At 42.1% G+C, this 22,133-nt stretch overlaps 1 protein-coding gene across 2 annotated transcripts in view; it reads right to left on the bottom strand.

The window, feature by feature from the left end:
• Window positions 1-22,133, bottom strand: part of LOC126291838 (connectin-like) — a 678,893-nt gene that overhangs the window by 455,495 nt on the left and 201,265 nt on the right. The gene's annotated exons all lie outside the window — the stretch shown is intronic.

Below are 22,133 nucleotides of genomic sequence, written 5' to 3'. Positions count from 1 at the left end.
CAATCCTAGCTGGATTAGCAACTTTACTGAATTATTCATTCTTTCTCTTCAAGCGGAATTACTCTCTACCCTCACTATAGGACGAACTGTGTACTCGTTCTTCCAACTGAAAACAGTACTTAATGTTGTTGACTAGGCTATCCATTCACTCTTCTGACCGAAACCAGGTCGCAATACTTTCAGTGGTTGAACTAAACCATTCGTATACCACTGGGTTACGTATACACTAGGCTGCGCGTGAAGACATCACAGCCTGTTCGCCAGGGTTAAAATAAGAATTATACCTGTTCATTTTAGTACGTAATCAGCAGACTAAATTTTCTTTTCATAATTTGAAACTGGTTAATGTATTTTTATTCCAGGCGCAATTAGCGCTCATGCAACTGAGTTGATGTATCGTTTGGGATACCAATTTGAACATAAAAATTCCCTTACTGGTACATGAATAACAAAGGAAAATGTACGCATCCACTTATTTGTGTAAGCTATGTATGTAAAGAAAATTTCGTCACCTGCTATGTCCGTACAAATTACACCCCCTCAGCAAGAAACGTGTTAGCATTTCACAGCAGGACCAATGACATAGGTGTGAATAAACATTATTCACATCCTCATATTGGTACTTCATTTTCACAGTTAATCATATCTGTAGACAACACCGTAAACAGACTGTAGACAACACCTTAAATAGAGTTTAACCAAGTTCGCGCCCCTCTGGAAACGGTGCATTCATATCTGAACGCAAACAATCAATCGCTCTGCTTCGTTGAATCACTACTGTTGGCTGCGCTGCGCTCGGTTAGCAAGTACAAAATATATATATATATATATATATATATATATATATATATATATATATATATATATATATATATATTAAACGAAACTGATTTAGTTTCAACGTAAGTATTTTAAATCTGGACACCTTCGATCTTTTATGAAGTAAGTTCCCTGGTCGCTCTGAAATATTATTCGATTATTAGGGCTAGACCTTCTGAAATTTTGACAACGGTGCAGACAGAGTAACACGCCGAGCCAACAATAAAACGAGGAGGGCCTGTGTACAAATCCGAAATATCTTCAAAGGAATGACGAAAGTGCACCTCTGAATGTGCGGTCTGACGATGAAAAAACCATGGAAGTCGTTAAAAGTATGAAAGAAAATTAAACTATACAGCGTAATATTTTGAGTAAAAATACTGTAATTTCCCAGAATTTCTACAGTTAATTGTAAAAAATGTTTCTAGAATCTAGATGAGGTGACGTCACAATTTTGCTGCACATAATCGCTAACTCACCTAACCACCCGAAAATATACCAATAAAATTTTTAATTATTGTTTCAGAGAAGTAAAAAACGGACAAGTTTCAGAATGGCTACGGAACACTGATTTTAAGTTAAACGCGGACTGCGAGTGCTTATACAGGGTGATCCAAAAAGAAGGAACATATTAGACACGTTTATCACTCAAAGTAAAAAGAAACGTACTGCGCGTGTCACTGAATAGAAAAAGTTTGAAAGTTTTGCACAGCTGCGCTGTTGTTCGTTTGAAGCAACAACGCCACTACACCTCGTATTTGTACAGAAAACTGGGCCGTCTGCAACTGACTGTCAGACACACGACAACCCAGAAATACTATCGGTCGCTCCAGAGATGGTACGACAGTGCACGTATCGATACGCGCTGCTGCTGCCACTCACTGGCAAGTAGGGCACGAAGTTAGTGACGCCAGTAAATGGAATGAGGAAACGAGGCGGCAATACCTTAATAGAAGATGATAAACAATAAATGGCATGAACACGAGCCGTACACGACTCAACAGTGTCTGTGGAACAACTTGAACCTTCCTCTATCCAATAATATGCTCAAAGTAAATCCTGTCTTTCATGTTTTGTCTGTAAGAAACAACTGAAACATTTTCTTTCTTTTTGAATCACCATCTACACTCGTATTGCCGGTAGCTCATGGGGAAAAATTCTGAATTTGTGTTCATATTTAGCATTGCTGTCTGTCAGAAGTTTCATGTCATTGACTAGGTCATCAGAATTTGACAGCAACGTTTCGCATCCCTTCATGGACTAAAGTCAAATTTAACATTCAATAATCATTCTCTTTTTCGGTTATGGTGTTGTAATTACGTACATCATTGTTGCATTTGAACTGTAGTTATTTTTAACTAAATTGACTAGGGAAGAAATATATTATGAAACTACGTGGAAAATCTCTGACTCGTTAAACAGATGCCTACATAATAAACGTAAGTTACCAGTGCTTACTATTCTTTGAACAATGAATACGTTCCATGGTAAAGATGAATTCTATAAGAACATTCTTCCATAGGGCATTACTGTCAATGAGTGAAAATGTATACGTTAACAAACTGATTGTCCTCTCGCGAAGTCTTGCAGTGATTCAAAGGGCAAATGTGGCTGGGGTTGTTTTAGATGTTCAAGAACATACGCTTTTTGTTGACAGTTTCATCAGTATGAATACCTAGAAGTATAACCACAGCAGTAGAACTTCCTTACATGGGAAGAATCTTTCCTGGTTACATTGGTGGGTTAGTTAGTTTGTTTCATGTTCCAAGGATCATTTTCTCAATAAATCGTAACGATGAGGAAGGAGTCATTTTATTTTCACATCGCAATTTAATTTGTAACTATGGCTACATGATGAACATTTAAGAGTCTTTGAAAAAAGACATTACTAGCCGCCAGCTTTTACATTATAAACCTATATGTCTTCCGGTTTCGGTCGTAGAACATCGTTACAGAACGTCTGGCAAGCTCAGAACTGAATACATATAATGTGCACGAAAAAAAAAAAGAATGTAACATGCCAAAAATATGGGTATACTGAACGTACATGTATATTGTTGCATTACAATATTTCATCCACATTATAAGCATTCAGTTTTGATTTTTGCAGACGTCCTGAGATGATGGTCTATAACTGAAAGCGATAGACATGTATGTTTATAATAAACAGGCGATGGTTAGTAATGCTTTTTGTCAAGTACTTAAAGGCTGTTGCAACTTAATCAAAAATTTTAAGTTTTAAGTTAACTGCAGATGTGAGTTAATAATTCCTGCCATCTTTTACGCTTTACAATGTTATAAATCCTTCTACAGAGTAGAAGGAGCTGTCCGGGAGTAATTTTTTCAGTTTGTTTTCAAATTTTACTTTGCTGTATGTCAGACATTTTACATAACAGGGTAAGTTATCTACAATTTCTGTTGCAGCGTTGTGCAATTTTGTGCTAAAGGCGATCTTAATGTGGAGTAAGGGATGCCATTTTTCCTTCCTGTATTGTAATTACTTATATCATTTTTCCTTTTGAGCTGTAGTGCGTTATTTACATAATACTTTATAAAAGAAAAAATACATCGCCAAGCTGTAGTCAGAATGCCGAACTCCTCAAACAGATGTCTACAAGATGATCGCGGATGAGCGTCATATATTATTCTTACTGCATTTTTTCGAGCAATGAATACTTTTTTTCTTAATGATGGATTGCAACAGAATATTATTCCATACGAGATTATAGAATGAAAATATGCAACATAACTTACTGATTAGTCTGTCGGCAAGATTTTCAAACCTTCTACGGACAAATATGGCTGAACGTAGTTGCTGTAGGAGTTCCAAAATGTTATCTTTCGAATATAAAATGTTAAATATTTCGTCGCCATGTGTTACACTTCCACTGGCGTAGTCTTTGTAGATGTGTAGAACTGAATGTGTGATTTCTCCCCAGTCGGTATAATGTCCCAGAACTACATTCGTACTGTTACTGAGTACACATTTCTAAATTCCTTTGGCTATAAATTGCATTATTTATTGTTTAGCTGTACCAGCAATTCCATCTTTTCAAAACATAGGGTGAGACCGTTCACAGAAAACCCGACGATGATAGTTTAACGAGCTTGTCCACCATCTCTTCTGTTTTTGTATGTATGTTAAGAGTGATTACAATACTAGTATCGCCAGCTTTGGTGGCCGAGCGGTTCTAGGCGCTATAGTCTGGAACCGCGTGACTACTACGGTCGCAGGTTCGAATCCTGCCTCGGGCATGGATGTGTGCGATGTCGTTGGGTTAGTTTGGTTTAAGCAGTTCGAAGCTATAGGGGACTGATGACCTCAGAAGTTAAGTCCCATAGTGCTCAGAGCCATTTGAACCATTTGAATACTAGTGTCGTCTGTCAAAGTATTTAATTCTGTTTCGCTAGATATATGTACAATAGTGACCTAAGGCTAAGCTTCGTGCAATCCCAAGTGTGATTTCTCCCCAGACAGAATAATGTCCGCGGCCTGCGTTAGTTAAATGACATTATCCATATTGTACCACTAATCCTATCGTATTTAAATTTATCTCGCACAATATTGTAATTCAGACAATCATGTGCCGTAGATAGGTCGCAAATAATAACAACTGGAGTTATTTTACTATTTAACATTTCTAAAATTATGAGAGTGTACCTGTGAATGGCATTCTTAGTAGAGCAAGCCTTTTTAAATCCAGTCCGTGATTTGTTGTGGATGTCATTGTTGTTCAGGTGAAGTACTATTATAGAATACATCACCTTCTCAAAATTTTTGGAAAACGATTATTAAGTTCAACTTTATGCATTGATTTGGATAGATGAATCATTGTCCATTGGGAGGTTGAGGAGGGTTATTTGGGGAAAGAGACCAAATGACAAGGTCATCGGTCTCATCGGATTAGGGAAGGATGGGGAAGGAATTCGGCAGTGCCTTTTCGATGGAACCATCCCGGCATTTGCCTGAAGCGATTTAGGGAAATCACGGAAAACCTAAATCAGGATGACCGGACGCGGGATTGAACCGTCGTCCTCCCGAATGCGAGTCCAGTGTGCTAACCACTGCGCCACCTCGCTCGGTCATTGTCCATTGGTTGGCTGTAGCATGAATTTCATGATACCTCAATTAACATAGGGAGATATTCCGATTATTCGATATTTTGCCTTTGATGTTCTTTTCTTATTTCGGGAGCCGTAATGCAGTCGTTATGTTACTTATAATACGAATATACTATTCATATATTACATCTTCAGAGTACGCAGTCCTACAATCTGTATTCATTTATGAGAGCAGAGAGCCCCACGCGTTTGGAATCTACCACTCAGGAATCGCGCCGGTCCACTGGGCAATCACAGAGAAGAGAGGCTCTCAGTTCTAATTTGGCGTCTGCACGCGTAAGCAAAGTTGTCGGCTGCTGCAATATGTATTAGCTGGTGAAACTGGTCGGGGGGTCTTCCCTTCCCAGTGCGTTCGCATTATAAATGCAGCCAGCCGCGAACCACAAACAACTGGAAGTCCGAGCAGAGTGGATTGCTGGCGACAACCCAGGCCAGCAGCTTAAGGCACTAGGGACGGCCAGCGATCGCTCGAATCACGTCCGTTTATCCCTTTGTTCCAGCATTTTGCCGTAAGTCTGCTTTGGTTTCGTGGATTACTGCATGTCAGAGATTTCAAAGACTGCGGCATTTACTGGAGATGCAACAATGGGACAAAATCAAACATTCATGGGACTCGTTACGAAACAGAACAGCGCTCACACAGTGACTGACAGAATTTTCAGCACTTGGATTAATTTTTTTAAAATTAGTCGAGAAGTAATGGGCTAATAACTGAGCTAAAAGTGAGCAGCCAATCAGATTATGAATAGCTGCCTCACGAAACTATCTAATGCTGCTGCAATAGATATTTCATTATGTACAAACGCTTCAGGATAATCCTTTTAGCCGGTCGCGGTGGCCGAGCGGTTCTAGGGCCTTCAGTCCGGAATCACGCGGCTGCTACGGTCGCAGGTTCGAATCCTGCCTCGGGCATGGATGTGTGTGATGTCCTTAGGTTAGTTAGGTTTAAGTAGTTTTAAGTTTAGGGGACTGGTGACCTCAGCTGTTAAGTCACATAGTGCTTAGAACCATTTTGATAGTCCTTTCACTATCATTTTTTTCTCTGAATCAAAGACATTAATGTGTCGTTATTTTAATTAACGTCCTACTCAAAAGTAACAATATGAAAAATATCTTCCATAGTTTCGTTTTACGACGTGGGGAGGAGTCGAACGTACAGAGATTTCATAAGTACATCTGAAGTTTCCGAAGAAACTACTAGAAGTACAGACAACATACACTTCAGTGGACAGAGAAACTATACAAGTTGAATGGATCTTTATATTGTAAGCTTTTGCTTGTGTTCTAAAGGGACACCGCTCGGCCGTTTTTACGGCCGAGATAAAGGGTTGGCTTTACTACAAAACTGAACAGCGGCAGTTAAAATGATGCTCTCTGACTACTCTCAATTATAGTTCATCAGAAAGCTATACTTAAATAGAGTAACACACATTATATTCCATAACTGTTCAATTGTTCAATTGTATGTGAAATCTTATGAGACTTAACTGCTAAGGTCATCAGTCCCTACGCTTACACACTACTTAACATAAATAATTCTCAGGAGAAACACACACACCGAAGGACCGAGCGAGGTGGCGCAGTGGTTAGCACACTGGACTCGCATTCGGGAGGACGACGGTTCAATCCCGTCTCCGGCCATCCTGATTTAGGTTTTCCGTGATTTCCCTAAATCGTTTCAGGCAAATGCCGGGATGGTTCCTTCGAAAAGGGCACGGCCGATTTCCTTCCCAATCCTTCCCTAACCCGAGCTTGCACTCCGTCTCTAATGACCTCGTTGTCGACGGGACGTTAAACACTAACCACCACCACACACACACCCATGCCCGAGGGAGGACTCGAACCCCTGCCGGGAGCAGCCGCACAGTCCATGACTGCAGCGCTCTAGGCCGCTCGGCTAATCCCGCGCGGCTTCATAACTGTATTAACTTAAGCTTGCCCATTGTTTAATTTTCTTTTACAGAAACCAAACTGAATATTTCTAACAACATATAGTTTCCCACTAGTCAGCGAAATATAGACCCAGGCAGATGCTTTCATATATACACTGAAGTGCCAAAGAAACTGGTACAGACATGTGTATTCAAATACAGAGATATGTAAACAGGCAGAATAGGGCACTGCGGTCGACAACGCGTATATAAGACAATAAGTATCTGGCACTGTTGTTAGATCGGCTACTGCTGCTACAATGGCAGAGTATCAATACTGAAGTGTGTTTGTACCTGGCGTTACGGTCGGCACACTACTGGTTGGACTCAATATGTCCGAGGTAGCGATGATGTGGAGATTTTCCCGTGCGATTATTTGACGAGTGTACCGTGATTACCAAGAATTTGGTGAAACATGAAGTTCAGAAATGGCTCTGAGCACTAAGGGACTTAACATCTGAGGTCATCAGTCCCCTAGACTTAGAACTACTTAAACCTAACTAACCTAAGGACATCACACACATCCATGCCCGAGGCAGGATCCGAACCTGCGACCGTAGCGGTCGCGCGGTTCCAGACTGTAGCGCCTAGAACCGCTCGGCCACCCCTGCCGGCGAACATCAAGTCTCCGACGTCGCTGCGGCCGGTGAAAGATCCTGCAGGAAAGGGACCAATGACCAATGAAGAGAACGTTAAGCGTGAGAGAGGTGCATCACTTCCACAAATTACGGCAAATTTCAATGCTGGGCCGCCAACCAGTATCAGCGTGCGAACCATTGAACAAAACATCATCTTTATGGGCTATTCACTAGTGTATCCTTCATTACTACACGACACAAAGCCTTACGTCTCGCCTGCGCCCGCCTACATGGACATTGGACTGCTGATTACTGGAAACATGTTGCCTGATCGGACGAGTCTCGGTTCAGATTGTGTTCATCGGATAGACGTGTACGATATGGACACAAGCCTCATGAATCCATGGACCTCGCATCTTATGGTGGACTGTTAAGTCTGGTGGAGGCTCTGCAATGACGTGGGGCGTGTGCAGTTGGAGTGATATGTGAACCTTGATACGTCTAGATATACGACTCTGAATATTTTTAGCATGGTGCAGCAGAATCAGCAACTTTAAAATGTAATTCTATTAAATTTCAGTCTCCAGTTGCATAAGCAAAGAAACTTTACGTAGGTTCGCCCAGACAGGTGAGCCTCGGGCGCTGGCCCGTTGGTGTGAACTAACGGTAAAACATTAGTAAAAGCGACGCAGTCTTATGACTACGTACTCTAGTACAAACATTTTAAGTTTGATAAGGCCATTATCTGGCATGTTTTAATTTAATTTTACATTATGACATTTCTGAAGAAGGCTAAATTATGAAAGCCTAAACCTAGTTAAAGTTTCGTTGCTTATGCAACTGGAGGCTGCTGGAGGCGGAAATTTACTATAATATATCACTCTGAAAGGTGACCCATAAGTATTCTGTCTAGTCATGTGTATCCATTCATCTGCACTGAGCATTCCAACGGATTGGGCAATTCCAACAGGACAATGGGACAATCCACACTTACAGAATTGGTACAGAGTGGCTCCTGGAACACTCTTCTGTGTTTAAACCCACTGGCCATCAAACTCCCCAGGCATGAACATTATTGAGCATATCTGCGATGTATTACAACGTGCTGTTCTACAGACATCTCCACCCCATTGTACTCCTACGCGTTTATAGACAGCCCCGCAGAATTCATGGTGTGGATTCCCTCCAGCACTGCTTCAGGCATTAGTCGAGTTCATGCCACGTCATGTTGCGGCACTTCTACGTGCTCACGGGGGCCCTACACGATATGAGGCAGTAGTACTAATTACTTTCGCTGTTCAGTGTAAAATGATTATATATCACCGTGGTGAGCTTGTACTACCATTGTATCACAAAACATGTAATCAGAATATGATGCATCAGACTCCTCCGTGATGTCGAGGACCAGTCATCTTCCGTGACCTGAAAGTAGCTCAATAACACCAAGAATACTTTATTTCTGAATACTCGTAACTGGAAAAAATTATTTTGTGTGAAATATTACCTGAATTGTGCAACGAAATCTTTTAGTTTAGTTACTTCATAGAGGCTTATCTCACTAGGGGTAAGGTAGATAATGCCTACAGGAAAATTAAAGAGATCTTTGGAGAGAAGAGAACCACTTGTATGAACATCAAGAACTCAGATGGAAACCCAGTTCTAAGCGAAGAAGGGAAAGCAAAAAGGTGGAAGGAGTATATGGAGGGTCTATACAAGGGCGATGTACTTGAGGACAATATTGTGGAAATGGAAGAGGATGTAGATGAAGATGAAATGGGAGATATGATAGTGCGTGAAGAGTTTGACAGACCTGAGTCGAAACAAGGCCCCCGGAGTAGACAACATTCCATTAGAACTACTGACGGCCTGGGAGAGCCAGTCCTGACAAAACTCTACCATCTGGTGAGCAACATGTATGAGACAGGCGAAATACCCTAAGACTTCAAGAAGAATATAATAATCCCAATCCCAAAGAAAGCAGGTGTTGACAGATGTGAAAAATACATAACAATCAGTTTAATAAGTCACAGCTGCAAAATACTAACACGAATTCTGTACAGACGAATGGAAAAACTAGTAGAAGCTGACCTCGGGGAAGATCAGTTTGGATTCCGTAGAAATGTTGGAACACGTGAGGCAATACTGACCTTACTACTTATCTTAGAAGAAAGAATAAGGAAAGGCAAACCTACGTTTCTAGCATTTGTAGACTTAGAGAAAGCTTTTGACAATGTTGACAGGAATACTCTCTTTCAAATTCTAAAGGTGGCAGGGGTAAAATACTGGGAGCGAAAGACTATTTACAATTTGTACAGAAACCAGATGGCAGTTATAAGAGTCGAGGGACATGAAAGGGAAGCAGTGGTTGGGAAGGGAGTAAGACAGGGTTGTAGCCTCTCCCCGATGTTATTCAATCTGTATATTGAGGAAGCAGTAAAGGAAACAAAAGAAAAATTCGGAGTAGGTATTAAAATCCATGGAGAAGAAATAAAAACTTTGAGGTTCGCCGATGACATTGTAATTCTGTCAGAGACAGCAAAGGACTTGGAAGAGCAGTTGAACGGAATGGACAGTGTCTTGAAAGGAGGGTATAAGATGAACATCAACAAAAGCAAAACGAGGATAATGGAAGGTAGTCAAATTAAGTCGGGTGATACTGAGGGAATTACATTAGGAAATGAGACACTTAAAGTAGTAAAGGAATTTTGCTATTTAGGAAGTAAAATAACTGATAATGGCCGAAGTAGAGAGGATATAAAATGTAGACTGGCAATGGCAAGGAAAGCGTTTCTGAAGAAGAGAAATTTGTTAACATCGAGTATAGATTTAAGTGTCGGGAAGTCGTTTCTGAAAGTGTTTGTATTGAGTGTAGCCATGTATGGAAGTGAAACATGGACGATAAATAGTTTGGACAGGAAGAGAATAGAAGCTTTCGAAATGTGGTGCTACAGAAGAATGCTGAAGATTAGATGGGTAGATCACATAACCAATGAGGAAGTATTGAATAGGATTGGAGAGGAGTTTGTTGCATAACTTGACGAGAAGAAGGGATCGGTTGGTAGGACATGTTCTGAGGCATCAAGGGATCACCAATTTAGCATTGGAGGGCAGTGTGGAGGGTAAAAATCGTAGAGGGAGAACAAGAGATGAATACACTAAGCAGATTCAGAAGGATGTAGGTTGCAGTAGGTACTGGGAGATGAAGAAGCTTGCACAGGACAGAGTCGCATGGAGAGCTGCATCAAACCAGTCTCAGGACTGAAGACCACAACAACATATTTACTTCAGCATGAAGTATACTTGAAAGGCTTTACGGCTGATCACGTCTATTGTCTCAGAAACACTGCACTGAATTTGACGCAATATATGAAAGGTACGGAGTTGAAATGAAGGAATAAAATTTGCTTTTGAAGAAAATGACCGCAGCAGTTTCACTTTCCTTTTTATTTATAACCAAGACCGGTTTCTGCCACCAAGGCCGCTACATAGTGTTTTACACTGATAAGCCACAACATCATGACCACTGCCCACCGCGAAAGTGGATGTCGTCCGGTGGCGTTGCAGCAACGTGGCACGATATGGAAAGTATGTAAGTCTGTCAAAGACTGATGGGCAATCACTCCAGCGACTATACGGGCTACAAATGGGAAAATCTACTGAGATAAGCGACTTTGACGATGGTAAATAGAAATGGCGTGACGCTAGAGTCTCCCGTCTGGTAGATCGTTCTCCTGGAGCAAGTTGACGCCACTTCGGCAACTTGCTTGTCCATGTTGATGACATGATTATGATAAGGACAACACAACACCCAGTCCCTGAGCGGAGAAAATTTCCGACCCAGCCGGGAATCAAGCCCGGGCCGTCAGGTATGACATTCCGTCGCGCTGACCACTCAACTACCAGAGGTGGACTTGACGAAGGTCGTACTTTTATTACCCAGGGCCAGTGAGTGAGTATATCGGAAGCGGCGTACATGGACGAGTGACCGTTTATGGAAAGTAGTAGAACGAGAGTGGAACTACCACCTGGCAGTAATTGGTTGGACGTCCACTACTCTTCACAACGTGGGATTCGGAGGCTTGCCTTCTCTGTAAAGCACGATCGATGGTAATCTGTGGCATCCCTGCCGAAAGAGCTCAGTACTGGCGCACGCACAAGTGTTTCCGAAAACAGTGTTCATCGTACATTGTTGAAAATGGGGCTATGCAGCAGACGACCTCCCATGTGGTCACATGTTGACTCAACGACAGCTAGAATTACGACTGCAGTGTCCTCTGGATCATCGAGACTGGACCGTGGGTCAATCGGATCGTGTCGCCTCGTCGGATGAATCACGTGTTTGGTACACCAGTGCCTACTAACGTCGGCATCCTCGCGAAAGGCGGTTCGGAACGTGCAGCGCGCCATGGACATGTTGGTGGGAGCAGTGTTAATCTATGGAACATATTCTGCTGCGCTCGCATGTGACCTGTGGCGGGCCACAGAACAGTTCCAGGCGCTTCAGTTCGGAACCGCGCTGCTGCTACGGTCGCAGGTTCGAATTCTGCCTCGAGCATGGATGTGTGTGATGTCCTTAGGTTAAGTTAGGTTCACGTAGTTCTAAGTCTAGGGGACTGATGACGTCAAATTCAAGTCCCATAGCGCTTAAAGCCATTTGAACCATTTTTTGACCTGTGGTTGTAATGGAAGACACGCTGACAGCTAAAGGCCACCTGCGTCGCTTCGCGCCCGCCAGGGACGTCATTTTTGAGTAGTGTAATTGCGTCTCAAAGCGAGAAAAGTGCTGCAGTGTTTTGAGGAACATGACGATTAGAAATCTGGTGCCACATACCTCAATAATCCACCAACATACTGTCGGATCCATGATGCGTAGAATCAGTGATGTACTGCGGTTCAGAGATAGTCCAAAAAGCTACTAGGCAGGTGGTCATAATGTTTTCGCTCGTGAGACTATGTAAGGCATTGTGTATAGGAACAGGACCACACGTTTCATGCCCATTAGGCGTCCAATAAATCTACTCATTGTGTTGCCTGTCTGCAGGAGCGATCTTATACGATGCGACAATACGGATCGGAACAGAGGGTTAGCAATGAATAAGCCGTGCGCGACTCGTGTTCGTGACGTTTATTACTTGACATCTTGTCTTTGCGGTACTGCCGTCCCGTTCCTTAGTCGATTTGCTGGCGTAACTGATTTGTTGGCCTGCCTGTCCGTGAGTGGCAGCAGCAGCAGCGCTCTCGATAAGAGCAATGTCGTATGATCTTTGGAGCGACCGCGAGTAATTTCGGGTCCTGGTGTGCGGTGAGTTCAGTAGGGACGCTAGGCTAGTGAGGTCCGGGCAGCCAGTACCCGTCCACCGCTGGCGAGACACATGGACTGTCCAGCGGAAGGAGACTGGAGCGGGAACGACGGTTGGTTGGTCGGTCGTCCCATCGGGCGACGTGTATTTGGTCTTTTGATCGTTTCTGGGCCTCGTCAGTTAGTGATCTTGCCGGACGTGGGTCGGTTACTTTCTTGTGCCGAGATGTCATGGCCAGTGGGCAAGAGTTAGATCTGCATGGTTGGGTCCGAGCCAGTGTGTCTGGGTCGTCATGTCTCCGAGTTCAGAACGTACATCCAGGAGTCGTGATGGAGCTGCAGTGTGCTCTGGGCAGCCATGACACTCCCGACCGTTGTCGCCACACACAACCTGAGTGGGGCTGACCTTGGTTGGTCGTTCGGTCGGTGGTCTCATCGGGCGGCGTGTATTTGGTCACCGACCACATATGTAAATTCTCTCTCAGTGTGTGTGTGTGTGTGTGTGTGTGTGTGTGTCGACTTGTGATTTCTCCTTGTTGTTCCACAGTGATTGGTTTTAGGACTGTCGGAGTTCTTGGTGCAAGTGTTTACGTGGAACTGTGTGTAGCTTCTGTGATTTGCACTGAGCAGATATGAATGCTGTCTGCGTACTGGAGTAGGCAGTCGTTCGGTTGGGACAGAGCAGCGAGTGTGTGTTCTTCGCCGTGTTGATGCTGTCCGGCACGTCATGTGGTTCGACACCCTTTGGTGTTGTTCATATTTCTAAGTGATTACTGTGTCTCGACTGTATTTAAACGCCAATTTTCAAGACGTAGTGTTGCTGGTATCCTCGTTCTAGCTGATTTTTCCGTTTTGGTGCTGTTGGTCGGGCGGAAGAGAATTGATTAGGTTGTTGGTCGGTCCTTCAATTGTCCCTGTGTCGGGTTGCCATCCGACTATTTAGTATTACGCTTTGCAGCCTGTCTCACCTAAACTTATGTTCGAGTTTCCTCCTGAGGCCGATCGTTGGAGCATTTCTCGGCACCACTGTTCTGTTGTTGTAGATTGTGATTTTCTTTTAGTCTCAAGTACTGTGCGAGGTCTTCAGCCGTCTATTATTTTAATTTGTTTTAATGTTATGATAAGGCCTTCAGCCGTCTTAAATTTAAACTTTGTAGATTCTTCCTTAAACAATTTTTTTTTTAAAAAGAAAAAAAAATATTTTGCCCATTGTAAATCCTTATTATCCAGGCCTTAAGCCTCAGTTCTTCTGTGTCCAGTGTGTGGCCTTCAGCCGAGTATTTACGTAAGATTTTCGTTTTGAAGTAAGGCCATTAGCAGCGTGTATTCCGTAAAGCAATTGTAATAACTTGTGTTCTGGCTTTCAGACGTATTGTTTTGAATTCTTGTAAAGGCATGTGTGATTAACTGTTTCTGGGAATATAAAGTTTGTGTGCTTTGTGCAACTGACAGTAACTGTTTTGGCCGCTTTCCACAACCATAACCTGATCCGCTCTGTCGTGCTAAACCAGATATCAATGTAACTTGAAGACAGCACAAATTACAGGTGCAAACTGTAGTCAAAAGAATTTCTGGAAACCTTTAGCAGCCTCTCCTTTACCTGTGGGACACAAACACATAGAATAACACGTATTCCCGTTGGGTCACACGCATCCAGAAGATAGTGGATGTGTTAAACGACCAGTGTGGAGTAACGGATACCATTACATGTGCTTAAAGGAAGTTTCCTTAGCGCCAAGTAATTGACTTCATTTAGCAGCAGCGTTAAGGAACAATACTTCAACTTGATGTAATGGTATTTGTGAAGTGTGGGTTAGTTTATCCTTAAAATAATACACATTACTGCAGCTTATGGCAGCTTCGTAAGGTCTTCCTGTAAATACAAAGACGTTAAGCACCGGCAGTGTTAGGGAACAGTACAGAAAGAATTAACTGTAGGATTCTGTACCACTTTCTGACGAATAGGCAGTTACGGTTAAGGGCTTTCAGATATCACAGAAAGAAATGCAAGTTACTAGACGAACAGCAAAAACTTTAGACCTACAGTGCTGATTATCAATAATACCTCACAACGATATAATTGAATATTTTCTGCACTCCTTTCGTGCGATGTGTTTCACTGATTCCAGTACACACTTTTACCAAGTAACTTGAATTGCATGATAAGTACGTAGACATCTCCTGCCACGTAAGTCACAAAATCTAGCAAGGACTTGTCGAATGTACGCCCCTTCACTTCATACCTGCACACGTAGAAAAATCTGATGAAAAAAGCAGTTCAAAATCTACATGAAAGCAAGAATAAAAAGACCAATCTTCCTATCTGCTGGACTTAAAGTTACAAAAGGATTACATCAGGGAAGTAGCTGTTCGCTACACTTTATAAATCGTTGCATAATAGGAAGAAATAACATAAGAAAAGGATTGTCTCCATAGACGTTAGTACTACATATGAATTACAGTTTATTAATGACATATAATAAAGAAGAAACTGAATGTACCGTCAGAAAATTAAAAGAGGATTATAAAAAAGGAAACCTCAGATCAACATGGATATGAAAAAAATGCGAGGTAATAGGAGAAACAAATTACGATTTCATGTGAACAGAACAGCTTTCTTCGTCAGTTAAGGTTTGATGCCTGAAGAAAAGATTGGAACTATTACACGTACTGAAGACGACGTGTATTTGTAAGTAAAAATCATACTTGATGGTAAGAAATTTAGGGGAACCAATTCAAGAGAAAATGACGGAACGTTCTCAAGCGAAAATTAAACGGCATTTGATCGGCTCACCAATTTAGAAACAAAATAAAAGGAAAAATCTTCAAAAGAATCATTGAAAGCATTGTTATATATGGATGAGGAGAAGGGACAATTGAATCCCAGTTAATGAAAAGACTGAGGACAACTGAAGGGCACATTTGGAGACGGTCTGCAGAAAGGGTCATAAATGAAGTTATCAGAAGGAAAATTCGATTTGTGACTTTCTGGAAGAAAAACAGCTCATATTGTATGGAAATACGGAAGGGATATCAGGGAGAGACAGCCGTTACAGGTAATGGATTGGGTACCACCAGAAAGGAAGAAGAAGTGGAGAACACCGACCACATGCATACAAGGAACTAAGATATTTACTGGAACAAGAAATAACGGACAAAATTTATGGACGGATAGGTACAAAGTGAGAGCTAAAATTAAATTTTATATTTAATCTTGGGGAATAATAATAACGGTAAATGTAGCTTTCCCTTTTTACGTGTTTACAAAAGACATCCAATGTTCCACAATGTAGTCTGTTATTGTACAATCAATGTGATTTCTTTCTTTGGTTCATTTCGTATCCTATCAAGTAATTCTGAAACAGGCTGATCGCTCCAGAAGAAATCAGTGAATTTTACGGATAAGAAATGAAAATCTTTGGCAAATCATATACCGTACATTGTAATGGCTGACTGGCAATAATTGAGTGCGTTCTAGGAGGTGTTTTTCCTGAGGGCATTCACATGTATGTTGGAGCTTTTCGTTTTGCTCCAGTCACCTGCCATAAAACGGTTTTACGACAGATAATATTATTTCTGCAAATTAACAACCCAACTCGCCTCCGTGTCGCAATATCACGCCACTCAGCCGGCCGTGTGTAACAGGCTGGATATCGCACCGAGTTCGTGCCTTTATGGAAAGTGCGGCTGCTCTCGTGGTGGACGTAAAACTCTTTTCCATCATCCGAACCCATCTCTGCAACACGTCACGTCAAGGCATTACGGTGCACCGCACAAAGGGGTCTATCTTTCCGTGAACTGAAAATGTGAACAACTCATGTGGGGTTCCAATTACGTTATCCGATCACGCAGCGCCGCCGCGGAAACCGCAACTCCCGCCAGGCGTATTATCTCACGCACCATCGCCTCCCATGCACCGCTCCGGCGCTTTCAGACGTTGCAGAGGTTGGAAGGTACACGCCCTCCAGCGCGTATAACGCGATACTCGCTCAAAGACTTCATCATCCCTAACACAGCAAGCAGTTTCTGCTGTGTTGGAGCTCCACAACTCCATTGTCTGGTTTGTAGGGTTTCGTCGTTATAAATCATAAACTTTGTTGCACAAGGCCTAATTTTAGGACCGTTATTGTTCCTTTTATCTTTAATTCAGTAGCATGAAAGCAGCTTTGCTTCTATTTGCAGACGGTAACAGTGTTGTAGTTAATTTTTATAGGTACTCTATTAGCTTCTGGTGTGTTGTAGCGTCGCTACAAATCGTTAATTTAATTTGTGGAGTTTGCTGTGGAAAAATTACAGGTTTTATAAACATCGGTAACTGCCAGAATTGTTAATTGTACTGCCTCTCGTTGTATCTATATGTGCATTCTAGAAATGACGACCACAGAAAGAATATTTACAGTCATTTCCACAACAGTAATCGAAAGAGGTTTCTGATCCACTATGGGACTTAACATCTATGGTCATCAGTCCCCTAGAACTTAGAACTACTTAAACCTAACTAACCTAAGGACAGTACAAAACACCCAGTCATCACGAGGCAGAGAAAATCCCTGAACCCGCCGGGAATCGAACATGGGAAGCCGGGCCACTGTTCATAACTCGCAATAAATCAATCATGTTGTATCAAAAGATCAGACGTTAGTTCCACTGTTCTCTCTAGAACATGTAAAATTAATACAAACTGCATCAGTTGCTCAAAGATGATGTGAGCATTATACTGAAAAGACATACAAGAACAGAAAATTATTAACTTGTTTTTTCCAAATGGTCTCTCTCTCTCTCTCTTTCTCTCTTGCTATTTCTCTTTCTAACCCACAACCCCACCCTCTCCAAAGAAAAGGCGATCATAATGTTTCCCATTAATGCAGATCAGAGGTTGGAGGCTATAATGGCAAATTTTCTGCACAGCTAAAGCTGAAACAAAGAGAATCGCCAAATACTGAAGAGTTTCTCAATTCGTGCAAAAAATTTTCAAACGTGTCGAACTCATTTTAGTCAGGTTTCTTATATAAGGAACTCGAAGTTTAGAAAAGAAAAAATCCCTCAAGTCGAAAATCCTTTCTTTACTGAATATTTCCCCCTGGAGCGCCCTGTTCCTATCTTGCAGTCAGTTAACCAGGGATGTCCTCCGTTTATGCTCATTTACCCTTTACTCCTTTATCAGGAGAAAGAAAACTGGAGTTCTACGGATCGGAGCGTGGCAGGTAGGTTACAAAATTTAAAAAGGGAGTTGGATAGGTGAATTAGTGAAGTTCGGTGGAAGGAGGAAGAAGACTTCTGGCCAGTGACTACAAGGTTATAAACACAATATCAAATACGGGTAATGCAGGAGTAGGTTTAATAATGAATAGGAAAATACGAATGCGGGTAAGCTACTACAAACAGCATAGTGAACGCATTATTGTTACTAAGATAGATACGAAGCCCACACCTACTACACTAGTACAAATTTATATGCCAACTAGTTCTGCAGATGACGAAGAAATTGAAGAAATGTATGATGAAATACAAGAAATTATTCAGAAAGTGAAGGGTGACGAAAATTTAATAGTCATGGGTGACTGGAATTCGAGTGTAGGAAAAGGGAGAGAAGGAAACGTAGTAGGTGAATATGGATTGGGGGAGAGAAATGAAAGGGGAAGCCGCCTGGTAGAATTTTGAACAGAGCACAACTTAATCATAGCTAACACTTGGCTTAAGAATCATGAAAGAAGGTTGTATACATGAAAGAACCCTGGAGGTACTAAAAGGTGTCAGGTAGATTATATAATGGTAAGGCAGAGATTTAGGAACCAGGTTTTAAATTGTAATTTCCAGGGGCAGATGTGGACCACGATCTATTGGTTATGACCTGTAAATTAAAACTGAAGAAACTGCATAAAGGTGGGAATTTAAGGAGATGGGACCTGGATAAACTGAAAGAACCAGAGTTTGTACAGAGTTTCAGGGAGAGAATGAGGGAACAATTGACACTAATGGGGGAAAGAAATACAGTAGAAGAAGAATGGGTAGCTTTGAGGGATGAAGTAGTGAAGGCAGCGGAGGATCAAGTAGGTAAAAAGACGAGGGCTAGTAGAAATCCTTGGGTAACAGAAGAAATATTAAATTTAATTGATGAAAGGAGAAAAAATGAAGCAGGCAAAAAGGCATACAAACGTCTTAAAAATGAGATCGACAGGAAGTTCAAAATGACTAAGCAGGGATGGCTAGAGGACAAATGTAAGGATGTACAAGCTTATCTCACTAGGGGTAAGATAGATACGCCTACAGGAAAATTAAAGAGACCTTTGGAGATAAGAGAACCACGTGTACGAACATCAAGAGCTCAGATAGAAACCCAATTCTAAGCAAAGAAGGGAAAGCAGAAAGGTGGAAGGAGTATATAGAGGGCCTATACAAGGGCGTTGTACTTGAGGACAATATTATGGAAATGGAAGAGGATGTAGATGAAGATGAAATGGGAGATACGGTACTGCGTGAAGGGTTTGACAGAGCACTGAAAGACCTGAGTCGAAACAAGGAACCGGGAGTAGACAACATTCCATTGGAACTACTGACGGCGTAAGGAGAGCCAGTCCTGACAAAACTCTACCGTCTGGTGAACAAGGTGTATGAAACAGGTGAAATACCCTCAGACTTCAAGAAGAACATAATAATTCCAATACCAAAGAAAGCAGGTGTTGACAGATGTGAAAATTACCGAACAATCAGTCTAATAAGCCACAGCTGCAAAATAATAACACGAATTCCTTACAGACGAATCGAAAAACTAGTAGAAGCCGACCTCGGGGAAGATCAGTTTGGATTTCGGTGAAATACTGGAACACGTGAGGCAATACTGACCTTACGACTTATCTTAGAAGAAAGATTAAGGAGAGGTAAACCTACGTTTCTAGACTTTCTTAGACTTAGAGAAAGCTTTTGACAATGTTGACTGGAATACTCTCTTTCAAATTCTAAAGGTGGCAGGGTTAAAATACAGGGAGCGAAAGGCTATTTACAATTTGTACAGAAACCAGATGGCAGTTATAAGAGTCGAGGGACATGAAAGGGAAGCAGTTGTTGGGAAGGAAGTAAGACAGGGTTGTAGCCTCTCCCCGACGTTATTCAGTCTTTTGAGGTTCGACGATGACATCGTAATTCTGTCAGAGACAGCAAAGGACTTGGAAGAGCAGTTGAACGGAATGGACAGTGTCTTGAGAATACACTAAGATGAACATCAACAAAAGCAAAACGAGGATAATGGAAGGTAGTCAAATTAAGTCGGGTGATGCTGAGGGAATTAGATTAGGAAATGAGACACTTAAAGTAGTAAAGGAGTTTTGCTATTTGGGGAGCAAAATAACTGATGATGGTCGAAGTTGAGAGGATATAAAATGTAGACTGGCAATGGCAAGGAAAGCGTTTCTGAAGAAGAGAAATTTGTTAACACCGAGTATAGATTTAAGTGTCAGGAAGTCATTTCTGAAAGTATTTGTATGGAGTGTAGTCATGTATGGAAGTGAAATATGGACGATAAATAGTTTGGACGAAAAGAGAATAGAAGCTTTCGAAATGTGGTGCTACAGAATAATGCTGAAGATTAGATGGGTAGATCACATAACCAATGAGGAAGTATTGAATAGGATTGGAGAGAAGAGGAGTTTGTGGCACAACTTGACAAGAAGAAGGGATCGGTTGGTAGGACATGTTCTGAGGCATCAAGGGATCACCAATTTAGCAGTGGAGGGCAGTGTGGAGGGTAAAAATCGTAGAGGGAGACCAAGAGATGAATACACTAAGTAGATTCAGAAGGATGTAGGTTGCAGTAGGTACTGGGAGATGAAGAGGCTTGCACAGGATAGAGTGGCATGGAGAGCTGCATCAAACCAGTCTCAGGACTGAAGACCACCACCACAACAACAACAACAACAACCCCATCGCCATTGAGCCACTGTTACACAGTTTGAGGAGAAGGCTGACTGGGATAACAATGACCGGGAGGCTTTCATCTGGCATGTATACGCAAATGACCTTGGTATACATGGCCAGAGGCACCGGAATGAATCAATCAATACAGCACTGCTGCAGGAAGCCATGTGAATCTGATGAAGTCTAATGCTATGTTAGTTTGTAGGGGTCTTCCAACAGGGAATGTAGCCACATTGCCATTACTCGATAAGCTCAAAGATTTGGGGATCACCTTCACATGTGATGTACGGCGCACTTCATCACTTAACTATAAACACCACCTTTAAGTTATCCGCATGGATATTCGTGTCAACCTCCTGTGAGCACTGGACATGACGAAACGGATGGATTTTGTTATCAGTCATCGGGATGCGCTGCTACCCCATCTGGCAACGGTACAGAGGCTGTAGGCGGTGTTCGGCTGCTTTGTAAGTGTTTGTCTCATCACCAAAGTCACCTACAACTCACAAACTCTTCCGCCTGGAGTCGGCGGCCTCGGTCTTGTCAACGTCCACCCTATACCACACGCTCTTTATGTAAGTACAATGGCTAAATCATGGACCCGCCACCGGATCGGATTATCGGGAAGCCTGACTGATGAACTGGCCCCTCCCTCCCGAGTAGTGCCCGTTGCAGTAGCACATGTTTCTGCCTCCCTCTGATATATCTGGACATTTTCTATCGAATACAATTATTTCCATAGCGACTTGCCTTGTCTTCTTAGGGTACTGGGTACCCTATGATACGTGATATTTATCGCCTAATGACGAAGGGTAACTAGGTGGAAAGCTGGTATCGTGAGTTTTCCATGGCTTGTTGTCTGTAGTTCTGTGAACCATGTTCTCCTCGATACGAACGCTCGTATGACCAGTTGTTTCATTCTTAATACGAAATGCATGTCACAACTTCGCCTACAGGCCATTAACATGACAGATTCACCACGTTGCCTTCATTGTCACACGCCTGATACGGATGAACAACGACTGTTTTGTGGATCTTTTGCAAAGGTGTGGGAACTGATTTATAAAATGCGACATTGCGTTGAAGACTATTCTGTTCCCAAATGATGCATTTCCCATGTACGAAGACCAAGACGGTGAGCTGGATAAAAGGCTTATCGATCTCTTATTTGTTCCATGAAGGAATTAAGGGTTCCTGACTTTTTTGACATTCCTGCAACATCGTTTTACTTTTCCCACGCACAATACAATATATATCTTCAATGCTATGCTAACTTTTTCGGTGGTGCCTAGTGTCCTCTTAGACCAATTTCCCCCACCCCTCTTTCCTTCAGCTGCAATGTGCAATGTCCCGGATATTAGAAGGTGATTTCAATGTGTTTTCAATGTGAGTGTGTAATGCAAGTACTCTGACCAGTGTATGGGAAAGATAGAATATTCTATGAGGAGACCTTCCCCGAACATACTTGAGTGA

Source organism: Schistocerca gregaria, chromosome 9 (genome assembly GCF_023897955.1).
Source record: "Schistocerca gregaria isolate iqSchGreg1 chromosome 9, iqSchGreg1.2, whole genome shotgun sequence".
Classification (NCBI taxonomy): Eukaryota; Metazoa; Arthropoda; class Insecta; order Orthoptera; family Acrididae; genus Schistocerca; species Schistocerca gregaria.
The sequence above is the reverse complement of the archived record's forward strand: the minus strand, read 5'-3'. Positions and strand labels throughout refer to the sequence as shown.